Source organism: Montipora capricornis, chromosome 7 (genome assembly GCF_036669925.1).
Source record: "Montipora capricornis isolate CH-2021 chromosome 7, ASM3666992v2, whole genome shotgun sequence".
NCBI lineage: Eukaryota > Metazoa > Cnidaria > Anthozoa > Scleractinia > Acroporidae > Montipora > Montipora capricornis.
In genome coordinates this window covers 44,799,774-44,812,273 of record NC_090889.1, presented here as the reverse complement: position 1 = coordinate 44,812,273, position 12,500 = coordinate 44,799,774, and the positions used below count along the sequence as shown (strand labels likewise).

The following is a 12,500-nucleotide window of genomic DNA, read 5'->3' as shown; positions in this document are numbered from 1 at the left end:
CATGTATGTCATATGTTTCTACAAAACTACAATATAATTCAAGTAGTTTCGGTGTTAAAAGCTTTTGAGTCCCTGGAATTCCAACCAAAGCTACTGGTTATGTTTACAACTTGGAGAACGTATTTCTGCTGGAGGTATCCAGAAGATGTATCAGCGATAGAAAAACGTTTGGATTGAGCAGACTGGAAAAGATTTTTCATAAGGCATTGATGTGCGATGTATTATAAGATTTCACTGTTAGTAAGCGGTACAATGTGCACTTACTTGAAAAATTGCTCTTTGCCAAATTTCCATTTCAAGTGCAATGTTCTGTGAGGATACTAGTGAGTCCAAAGGGGAAAAAAATAAGAATTGAGGACAGTGTATATCTCAAGGGGTGGAGAGGGCAGAGGTATTTTTCTTTGCCAAACACATGGGTCTATAATCGGACTGGCTTCTATCTGACGTTCTCTTCAACTCACTTTTTGATAACGGCCGCTCTTGAGAGGACAGCGCGCCCTCTTGGATGTAAGTCTCTAAGAAGAGAAACGTAGCTTTGGATAAAAAAGCCACTGTCTTTCAAAAAATGTATCTTGCAACGTTTTTAATCGTACATCTTTAATAGTACAAGCACTGATATCTTGGCTTTTATGTATGTTTCAACAGGGTATTGAGAAACAAAGTACTGTGAAACGAAATAAGCAGGTAATATTGAGCCATGTTCCTTGACCTGTAATCAAGAACACCCTGCTGGCTAACTTTTTCTGTTGATTTTTTTTCTTCCAAAACAATACTTAAGTGCAACAAAAACGCTGAAAGTACTGTGGAGCGTTGGGGAAAGTTGTGCAGTATTGAAACTATCAAATTAATATTGCCTGTGTAGTGTTTTAGAAATGAAGACATCTCTTTATAAGGTACGATTTTCATGTATATGTGCTGCCCACGGGTTTATACCTGTTTCGCTTAGATCACGTGATCAGTTATTTTATGCTTTTCACTGAATGAAATAAGCTCCAGTGATAACTGAAGGCTCAGAGCGATCAGTCAATCCTACAAGATCTTAAGAAATGCAAACCTAACGTAATAACTCATTATCATTATTCTTTTAGATCCACCGATAACAGATCGGCCGGACAACAAATGGGGATTACTTTCTACAGCTGTGAATGGGGGCTGGGTAAACACAGCTTTGAAAATAACATAACAGGGTTTACTAGAACGGATCTACGTCATCGCTTTGGATATTGTTGCTATTATTATTGTTAATCGGTTATATCTTTTGCTTTTGTTGGTGTGGGACAAATAAAACAAGTTTAGAATGATGGAATTTGCTGTGGTAATATTTATTTATGAAGATTATCAAACATCAGGATTCAATTTAGCGCACTCCTTCCAGTAAGCTCCCCTTTTAATAGATGAGGGAGTAGCCACCATTATTACATAATGCTGGTGTGTACCAAGTAAGGCATCTTGGACCGCTTGCCCAATAAATGCTACTGAGGTTTACGCTCCCCACGCGTTTTTTTTTGGAATTTAGAGCCTCAAATAGAACTCTTCCATAATTCTGAGCACAAATTTCAAACTTAACTCGTACCAAGGAAGGTAACGAGCTCCAAGAGTCTTCCCTCTTCTCAGTCGAACACTGTAATTTTACATGTGTGCCCTATTTCTCGAAAAAATTACACCCGATTTTTGAAACCAATTTTCCTTCCCCTCTGAGGTACGAGAAATCGGGATTCACTGTCTGCACATACAATTTGTTAAAACTATATCCCTGATATTATTGACTGAGTTCAAAAACTGCCTGAAGTGTGGGTCATTGACGAGAACTTTGGACCGTTAACGAAAAAAAAAAAAGGACAAGAAAAGGTCCTCTACTATCCGTGACGAGAAATCAGAAAACTACATCTGCTGACAGTTCAAATTTTGACCAAAATTTTAGAAATAATTTCAAAACAAAGTTGCCTTTTCCTGGGTCAGATAATTGGGGAGTAAGTTTGTCTTTAAAACATGATTTTCATCGCAAAATATGGAAAGTGTTAAGGAAATCTCTGGTGTTTTAGGACTCTGAGAAGAGTCACAGCAAATCTCAATCCAATTGTGTAAATGGTAATTGAAAAGGCATATCAGGAATCTCTGCTGAGGCTTTCCGTAAAAAAAGAGACATATTACCAAGCTTTGTTTAAGGCTTTTCATCTGTGCATTGTATGCATAGGTAATGGCACTAACGAGAACAGCCATCGTCCCTGGGGGACTCCCATATAAAAATGACGAGGGGTTTCCGGAATTTTAAAAAGAAACCCCTAAGAGGTATCAATATCCTATTTTGTGGGTGTGGGTGTGAGACTTTTGAGGTCCTTTTTAGCTTTTCCTTTAATGTTAGTAACCTAGAGAAAACCGTGAATCAGCACATATATTACTTAGAAAATATCACTTTCATAAGAACTGACCCTAATTTGTGGACTGTTTTAATTGCTTCCATTGAAACGAAATCGAAAGTTACTCAGGCACCTATTAACAACCTTGCTCATTTTTTAACCAGGACACGAATATGCCCTTTTCCCTGGCAATAAAAAAACCATCGCGCAGGTGATTTCCTTACCACACCCTAGCTCATACATTGATGTGTATCGCTCGTTCTTTCGGTTTCTTAATCCTATGGCGACTATTTTTAAAACCCACTCATCTAAACAACAAGATTGAAGCCCAGGCAGATCAGTGGTACTGTAGTTCTCCGTCATCTGCAACTGCTTCAGTTCCAGCTACTCCACTCACGGATCAATTTCGCTAGTAACAGCAGAAGCTTTCCTTACCCTTTCACTGGCCTTTGTCACTGCGTCCGAAGAACAACACGTACATTTGCACCTAGAAAAAAATAACGAGAAATTTGAATTTTTACAAATGAAGTTGAACAATGGTAAACAGACAAAATCACGACTCCAACATACCATCTAATATCAGTTGATTCGAACGATCTCGAAGCATTCCTGTTGTTCTTTCTCTTGAGCTCTTTCTCGTCGATATGCGGCTGCTATTCCCTCGGTAGCCACGAGTCTAAATCTTCATAATCACAGGTAAGTGACTCAGAATATTTTTTCGAAGTCAAACGATAATTCCGAAGTCGATAAATGTCATAAATCATGATCGATAAAAGACGAGGCTTCGCTTTCTGACATGTTTTCCATTGTTTACTCAAGTAGCAGCGAGCGATATGTTGAGTAAGTGACGTCATAAGTCCTCGCTCCAGGCTTTCTCGAATAAGTATGCAGGCGACATACCAATAATGGCGGATGCTATGAAAAACAAGTATTTCGACGTAATAACATTGAAATGTTGGTTGAAGTAAGTTAAATTCATTATTTGAAAAGCGTATGCAACATTTTGGCGGCGTTTCCTCGAGGATTTGAGACTTTTTAAAAAATGATTAAGAACCCCACCTGGCAGGAGGCAACCAGTTGGCTATTTACCAAGCTTGGTAGAGGTGAATCCGGGACAACTCGAAACAAATCCAAACCAGAGGACAGAACGGGATTGAACTCAGGGCAACTGCATGCAAACCCAACACCATAACCACTGGACCACGCCGCCTCCTCATCTTTCATTTTGCAGGTATTGGCTAACAGCTTTCTCAATAACAGCTGCGTTTGTGCATACTGCAGTAAAATTATTTTCAAAGTGAGTAAAAACAGTTAATAACGAAGTATTTTCCAAGGAACACTCCCACCGTCAATCGGGCCAAAAGAAAGGGAACTTAAGCAACGACAACGGCGACGGCAACGGGAAAGTCAAAAATTTGCATGTTTAGTGGACAAGTACGATAGCTCGCCATGCACGTGCGTGTTTCATAATTGTCCATTTCTTTGCCGTCATCTGCAAAGCAACAACGTGAAATAGCGCCGTTTATATCAGTGTCATTCTTGTGGAACTACCACACCCTTGTCCTATTAAAAAGGTTGAAATAGTCACAAAGTGATTACAGTAACGCGAATTTATGTTTTAAGATGACGTCCTCGTTGCCGTCGCCGTCGTCGTTGCTTACATACATACATACATACGTTTTATTGCAACTCCCTGAAAGGGTTTTTCAGTACAATACTACAAAAAGAACAATAATTCAGAACAAATATTTAGCTCTTATCAACCGTGCAGGAGGTCTGTATGGGAGAATCTTGACCGAGGTCGTGAGTACAGACCGAACGCAGTGAGGTCTGTACACACGACCGAGGTCAAGATTCTCCCATACAGACTGACTAAGCTCGGTTAATAAGATGTTTATTATATGGCAAACAAGAACAATTTAATTCGTTTAATGTAACTGGTTTGTACTAACTGACATTTTGCTTGCGAACGGCGATGAGTGGCGATGAGCTGAACTTAATTCTGTCAAAGTTTGCTCGTCATCCTCTCTTTTGTCATGATGCTGTTTGGCACTTCCATAAATAAATATTGGTAGAAGAAAATACTTAATATTTTTGCATTTTAGTTTGCATCTTTTCACCGCAAAACATTACCGGTCTAGATGCCGGTCTAGATGGGAAAATCTAGACCGCGTTCAATGTCGATTTTAGCCAATCAAATTCATGAATTTTGTAGTTCCCACATACTAACTTTGATAGTCTCTATGAATATAAATAAGATAAATATAATAATTACGAACAAGTATATTAACATAATTTATTTAAATATTGTCTAACTAAATTCCTTTTGAATGCATTTCAACTAGTTAAGTTCCTCAAGTCGTTACTTAATCCATCCCAGAATCTTACACCTCTATATGCAAAGCGACGCTGTCGGGTTGCTAGGCGACAACGAGGAATATTTAGGTTGTTTGCAGATCGCGTTACCCTGGTACATACAGAGGATCTCATTTGTAGTTAGCCACATAAATATTTGGGCGCGAGATTGTTTAGGCATTTAAATACCATCACTGCATCATTGATATCTAGTCTGTCTTTTACCTTGAGAATTCCTAGCGACTTAAGACCTTCGCTAATATGATCGATTTTTTTAAGTCCCAGAATTCTGGGACTTAAATGAGATCCTCTGTATGTACCAGGGTAACGCAATCTGCAAACAACCTAAATATTCCTCGTTGTTGCCTAGCAACCCGACAGCGTCGCTTTGCATATAGAGGTGTAAAAATCTGGAATGGATTAAGTAACGACTTGAGGAACTTAACTAGTTTAAATGCATTCAAAAGGAATTTAGTTAGACAATATTTAAATAAATTATGTTAATATACTTGTTCTTAATTATTATATTTATCTTATTTATATCCTTAGAGAATATCAAAGTTAGTATGTTCATATATTTGTTCTGAATTATTGTTCTTTTTGTAGTATTGTACTGAAAAACCCTTTCAGGGAGTTGCAATAAAACGTATGTATGTATGTATGTAAGCAACGACGACGGCGACGGCAACGAGGACGTCATCTTAAAACAAAGATTAATGTTACTGTAATCACTTTGTGACTATTTCAACCTTTTTAATAGGACAAGGGTGTGGTAGTTCCACAAGAATGACACTGATATAAACGGCGCTATTTCACGTTGTTGTTTTGCAGATGACGGCAAAGAAATGGACAATAATGAAACACGCTCGTGCATGGCGAGCTATCGTACTTGTCCACTAAACATGCAAATTTTTGACTTTCCCGTTGCCGTCGCCGTTGTCGTTGCTTAAGTTCCCTTTCTTTTGGCCCGATTGACGGTGGGAGTGTTCCTTGGAAAATACTTCGTTATTAACTGTTCTTACTCACTTTGAAAATAATTTTACTGCAGTATGCACAAACGCAGCTGTTATTGAGAAAGCGTTTAGCTAATTCCTGCAAAATGAAATATGAGGAGGCGGCGTGGTCCAGTGGTTATGGTATTGGGTTTGCATGCAGTTGCCCTGTGTTCAAATCCCGTTCTGTCCTCTGGTTTGGATTTGTTTCGAGTTGTCCCGGATTCACCTCTACCAAGCTTGGTAAAAAGCCAACTGGTTGCCTCCTGCCAGTTGGGGTTCTTAATCATGTTTCTCTTAAGTTTCTTTCACATTATTAAAGATGGGGTGCCTGCCAACTAGCTTGATAGCTAAATGCACTTCCACTATGAACAAAAAAATTTACCATTTTACCATGAGTGCCGAATAGATGATGAACCAACGAATGAGTATGAGTGCTTGACCTTGTATAAAATTTTGTGATAATTTTTTTTAACTCATATGGGATGTTTCTCTTATATATCAACAACACAGGTGTGTGTGTGTGTGAGATGGAAAGGTTTCTGATTCTTGAGTAGTGTCTGAAATACTCTAGTGTGTGGTAAGGAAATCACCTGCGATGGTTTTTTTATTGCCAGGGAAAAGGGCATATTCGCAAGGTTGTTAATAGGTGCCGGAGCAAAACTAAGTAAAAGGTAACTTTCGATTTCGTTTCAATGGAAGCAATTAAAACAGTCCACAAATTAGGGTCAGTTCTTATGAAAGTGATATTTTCTAAGTAATATATGTGCTGATTCACGGTTTTCTCTAGGTTACTAACATTAAAGGAAAAGCTAAAAAGGACCTCAAAAGTCTCACACCCACACCACAAAATAGGATAATGATACCTCTTAGGGTTTCTTTTTAAAATTCCGGAAACCCCTCGTCATTTTTATATGGGAGTCCCCCAGAGACGATGGCCGTTCTCGCTAGTGCCACTACCTATGCATACAATGCAGCGATGAAAAGCCTTAAACAAAGCTTGGTAATTTCTCTCTTTTTTACGGAAAGCCTCAGCAGAGATTCCTGATATGCCTTTTCAATTACCATTTACACAATTGGATTGGGATTTGCTGTGACTCTTCTCAGAGTCCTAAAACACTAGAGATTTCCTTAACACTTTCCATATTTAGCGGTGAAAATCATGTTTTAAAGACACACTTACTCCCCACTTATCTGACCCAGGAAAAGGCAACTTTGTTTTGAAATTATTTCTAAAATTTTGGTCAAAATTTGAACTGTCAGGAGATGTAGTTTTTTGATTTCTCGTCACGAATAGTAGAGGATCTTTTCTTGTTTGTTTGGTTTTTTTTTCCCATTAACGGTCCAAAGTTCTCGTAAATGACCCACACCTCAGACAGTTTTTGAACTCAGTCAATAATATCAGGGATAAAGTTTTAAAAAATTGTATGTGCAAACAGTGAATCCCGATTTTTCGTACCTCAGAGGGGAAGGAAAATTGGTTTCAAAAATCGAATGTAATTTTTCGAGAAATAGGGCACACATGTAAAATTACAGTGTTCGACTGAGAAGAGGGACGACTCTTGGAGCTCGTTACCTTCCTTGGTAGGAGTTAAGTTTGAAATTTGTGTTCAGAATCATGGAAGAGTTTTTTTTTGAGGCTCTAAATTCCAAAAAAAACGCGTGGGGAGCGTAAGCCTCAGTAGCATTTATTGGGCAAGCGGTCCAAGATGCCTTACTTGGTACACACCAGCATTATGTAATAATGGTGGCTACTCTCTCATCTATTAAAAGGGGAGCTTACTGGAAGGAGTGCGCTAAATTGAATCCTGATGTTTGATAATCTTCATAAATAAATATTACCACAGCAAATTCCGTCATTCTAAACTTGTTTTATTTGTCCCACACCAACAAAAGCAAAAGATATAACCGATTAACAATAATAATAGCAACAATATCCAAAGCGATGCCGTATATCCCTTTTAGTAAACCCTGTTATGTTATTTTCAAAGCTGTGTTTACCCAGCCCTCATTCACAGCTGTAGAAAGTAATCCCCATTTGTTCTCCGACCGGTCTGTTAACGGTGGATCTGCAAAAATAATGATAATGAGTTATTACATTAGGTTTCTATTTCTCACGGTCTTGTAGGATTGACTGATCGCTCTGAGCCTTCAGTTATCACTGGAGCTTATTTCATGCAGTGAAAAGCATAAAATAACTGATCACCTGATCTAAGCGAAATAGGTATAAACCCGTGAGCAGCACATATACATGAAAATCGTACCTTATAAAGAGATGTCTTCATTTCTAAAACACTACACAGGCAATATTAATTTGATAGTTTCAATACTTTCCAAGACACGGACACTTTCTTTCCCCAACGCTCCACAGTACTTTCAGCGTTTTTGGTGCACTTAAGTATTGTTTTGGAAGAAAAAAACTCTACAGAAAAAGTTAGTTCATGTAACACTAAGCGGGTACTTAGAAAACCCAGCACGGTGTTATTGATTACACGTCAAGGAACATGGCTCAATATTACCTGCTTATTTCGTTTCACAGTACTTTGTTTCTCAATACCCTGTTGAAACATACATAAAAGCCAAGATATCAGTGCTTGTACTATTAAAGATGTACGATTAAAAACGTTGCAAGATACATTTTTTGAAAGACAGTGGCTTTTTTATCCAAAGCTACGTTTCTCTTCTTAGAGACTTACATTCAAGAGGGCGCGCTGTCCTCTCAAGAGCGGCCGTTATCAAAAAGTCAGTTGAAGAGAACGTCAGATAGAAGCCAGTCCGATTATAGACCCATGTGTTTGGCAAAGAAAAATACCTCTGCCCTCTTCACCCCTTGAGATATACACTGTCCTCAATTCTTATTTTTTTCCCCTTTGGACTCACTAGTGTCCTCACAGAACATTGCACTTGAAATGGAAATTTGGCAAAGAGCAATTTTTCAAGTAAGTGCACATTGTACCGCTTACTAACAGTGAAATCTTATAATACATCGCACATCAATGCCTTATGAAAAATCTTTTCCAGTCTGCTCAATCCAAACGTTTTTCTATCGCTGATACATCTTCTGGATACCTCCAGCAGAAATACGTTCTCCAAGTTGTAAACATAACCAGACAGAAGCTTTGGTTGGAATTCCAGGGACTTAAAAGCTTTTAACACCGAAACTACTTGAATTATATTGTAATTTTGTAGAAACATATGACATACATGATGCTCTAAGACTTAGTCATAGACCTAGTCGCTACGTGGGAGAGAAATTAATCTTTTGCAAAACTATAGTGAATCCAACCAAATGAAGCCAAATGAAAAAACCAAGGTCTTTTGCTCCCTGGAGGCTCAAAAAAGAGAAATGGAAACAATTATTGAGTAAAGATTCAATTTTAAGAGCTAGATGCAGATGTATAATGAAGGGGAAAAATACGAAGTACTTTCTAAACTTGGAAAAACGACATTTTAAGCAAAGCGCTATCACCCAGCTAAAGGTAGTGAAATGAGAAATTCGTTAAAACGGATAAAGAAGTTTTAAATTCATGTGAAGCTTTTAATGAAAATCTTTATAGCTCAAAAATTGACTACTCTAGTGAAAAGAATGATAATATCTTCTTTGAGGTTTCTGCAGTAAAGAAACAAAATCAACCTGAACAGGGCAGCTGTGACGGTCTTTTGAGGAGAGCGGAATGCCTTAAAATGAAAAACGCGAAGTTTTGATATTCTAGTACATTCAAAAGGTAGTCTGTAAGCAGCCTTCCAGTCAATAAGTTCATTTTATTTTATCATACAGTCCGCAAGCCATCTCGTTTGGCTGTTGACGGGCTCCTTTCGTTTCTTTTCTATAAGTTTTTTTTAAATGCTATCCTATTTGGATTTTTGGCCTTTAAAAACTTATCAATCAAGAAAACTTTCATAGTTGGTTTTCCTTAATCTTTATAACCAAATGTTTTATAGCTGATATTACTACACAGAAAGAAAGAAAGTTAGTTTTAGCGTTATGGCGTTTTTTTAAACGCAGACTGAGAAAGATAGAAATCTAGTCTCCTTTTTTTTATTAAATGACCAATATTCTGTATTCCTAGAGAAGACCATGCTTTTTTGGTGTATTGGTCTATTATTGACACGAGAGAGAGAGTTTAACCAGAGAATCTGTGACAGTAACTGTTTCTTTGAAGAAATTTATCTTCGTAGATAATATTTGACCAGGCTTGCAAAATTTCCTGCAAGAATACATCCGATACTTTGAAGTAAGTAGATAATTCCTTTTTGTGGAGATTACCTTTAAAAATAATATCGCCGCCTAAGTCTCTTATTATAATTGTAGATTGAAACAGCTTCTTTTTGCATCATTCCTTTGCCAAGGTACTTTTTCACCCAGCTTAGTTTCAAAGCTTGGGTGCAAAGGCTTATGTCAATCATATTTAGTCCTCAATCTTCATATTCACTGATCATTATATCACGCTTGATCTTGTCGCCTTTGCCACCCACAAAAACGTTTAAAAAAACGGTGTTGATTTCATCAATAGCACGCTGGTTTGTTGGCAAAGGTGACAAGATACACGTGAGTTGAGAGACAATTAAGCTTTTTAACGCTGTTATTTTTTTTTCCAAGAAGGCTTAATCTTCGAAGTTTCCAGCAGCCCAAACTTGCCTTGAGTTTTGTTAGCTTTTCATCATAGTTGCCTTTCATCATTATTTCTGGGTCGATTGAGAGCCATACACTTAGAATTTTGATTTTATCTCTCATCCATTTTAAATTGTTTTCAGGGCAGATTTTTTCTTCGCTTCCCGCCTTTGCGCCAATCCAAAGCCGCGAGTTTTTAATTTTATATTATATAACTGGATACCTGATATCGGACTAAAAAATTATAAAAACTGCAGTGAGTTTGGATGGATGCCCTAGATCCGTCTAGAATAAGAGTTGTATCATCTGCATATAGGCTAATTTAAATTTCATTTCCATCAACTATTATAACTTTGATGTCATTGTTTTTCCTTGTGTCCGCAAGAACTTCCGCACATACAATAAAAAAAATACGGTAACAGCGGACAACCTTGCCTAACCCCTCGCTCTAGCTTGAAAAGATTACTAGTCCAGCCATTCTTCAAGATGCAGGTTTCTATGTCATTGTAAAAGAGGTTAATCCAGCTGATAATGGATGGGCCAAAATTGTAGTGCCGAAATGTTTTCTGTATAAGAGATCAATCTACTAAATCAAAGGCTTTCTCAAAGTCTAGAAAACTTAGAAGTTCAGAAATATTTTTATCAGTTGTAAAGTTGATGACACTATCAATAAGTCTAATGTTCTCCCCTATAAATCTTCTCTGAAGGAAGCTGCGCTGAACGTTTTCAATAAGTTTAGGAAATACTTCTTTGAAGGGATTCGCGACAGCTTTAGTAGCTATTTTGTAGTCACAGTTCAACAAAGATACTGGACGCCAGCTTTTAACGAGGTACGGCACTGTATCTTTTTTAGAATAAGTTTAACGATCCCTCGCTTCTGAGATACGGATAGCTAACCTGTTTGATAAGCATAATTAATTGAACCAAGAAGAAATTCGGCACTAGCCTTCCATAAAAAAATTGTAAATTCAGCAGGTAACCAATCTGACTCTGGTGTATTATTGGAATCCATTTCTTTAAGTACCTTAAACTCTTACACAGGAGGCTAGCCACTAATAGTTTCTTCAAAGAAGGTAATTTAAATGAGAACGATCTTTGCAATTTCTGCCAAAGTGAAGAGGAAACTCTTATATCCACCTTTTCTGGAACTGTACGGTAACTTCTCGCCTCTGGCATAATTTTAAGGAATGGCTGCTTAATAATGGCACTTCTTTACTCTCGCTTGAGCTAACGCCCTTTTCTGGCTGTAGACTTAGGGTGCCATCCATCTCTTTGCAAAAATTCCTACTTTTTATTTCTAGTCGCAAGTCTCTAATTCTGGAAATACTCATCCTATGATAGACCTTTTTCCCTCTTTTCCTCTCACGTTACAATTTTTGAAAGATACTTTCGCTTTTTTTTCTGCCTTTTGCTGTTCGGTTGCCGCGGGTGTTGGACCGTAGCTGGTGTGGATACATATTGATCGGATAATTAGTAAGAGTCATGTAATTATTTTATCATGTAAGTTAGTGTGTAAATAAACAATGAAAGTAAGTGAAGAGTAGTAAGTGTGGTGAGTGTTATAAATATTTGTGTCATGAAAGGTAGCACGTTCATAGTATGTTAGGTATGCGATGTAAGTTACTATGTTAAAAGTACTGTAAGTAAGTGAAGTGTAGTTAAAAATAATAATCAATAAAAATGGGAAAAAAACCACTTAGTCCTCAAAATTTCGTGCACCTGTGTTTGTCGCAATTAAACTTTATATCACAAGTCAAATTATTCTCGCATTTTGATTGGTTATTACTTATGATCAATTGGAGGATAGAGTTACACATTAGGTCATTAACATTTGGTTTTTGTTTTCTTATTCTAAAACAGATAGAGTCCTGCTATATTGCCATGCGTCTGCCAGTAACAGATAACAGAAGGCGTCAAAATGCGGTAAGAACACCACTGACGCTCTCGGCTATCTCCTCGCTGGCCACGTTTTTGGTGTACCAGATTTCCACGTCATCTGTGATCAATTACTGAACAAAGGCCATGCAACATGGAATCTATTTGTTAAATGTCTGACGACGTACGGGTAATGTTTTACTTTATACCTTTGCATGGCTTCACTTTACACCTCTTTCCTTTCTTAGCTTTTGCTTTACAATTCTTTCCGTTCCCAGACTTGGGTTGGTTGGTGCAGGTACTGGCCCT

General features: G+C 37.6%; 1 pseudogene; it reads right to left on the bottom strand.

Moving 5' to 3' along the window:
* Positions 1–2,796: 2,796 nt before the first annotated feature.
* The window catches only part of LOC138056061 (uncharacterized), a 29,271-nt pseudogene continuing 19,567 nt past the window's right edge, over positions 2,797–12,500 (bottom strand).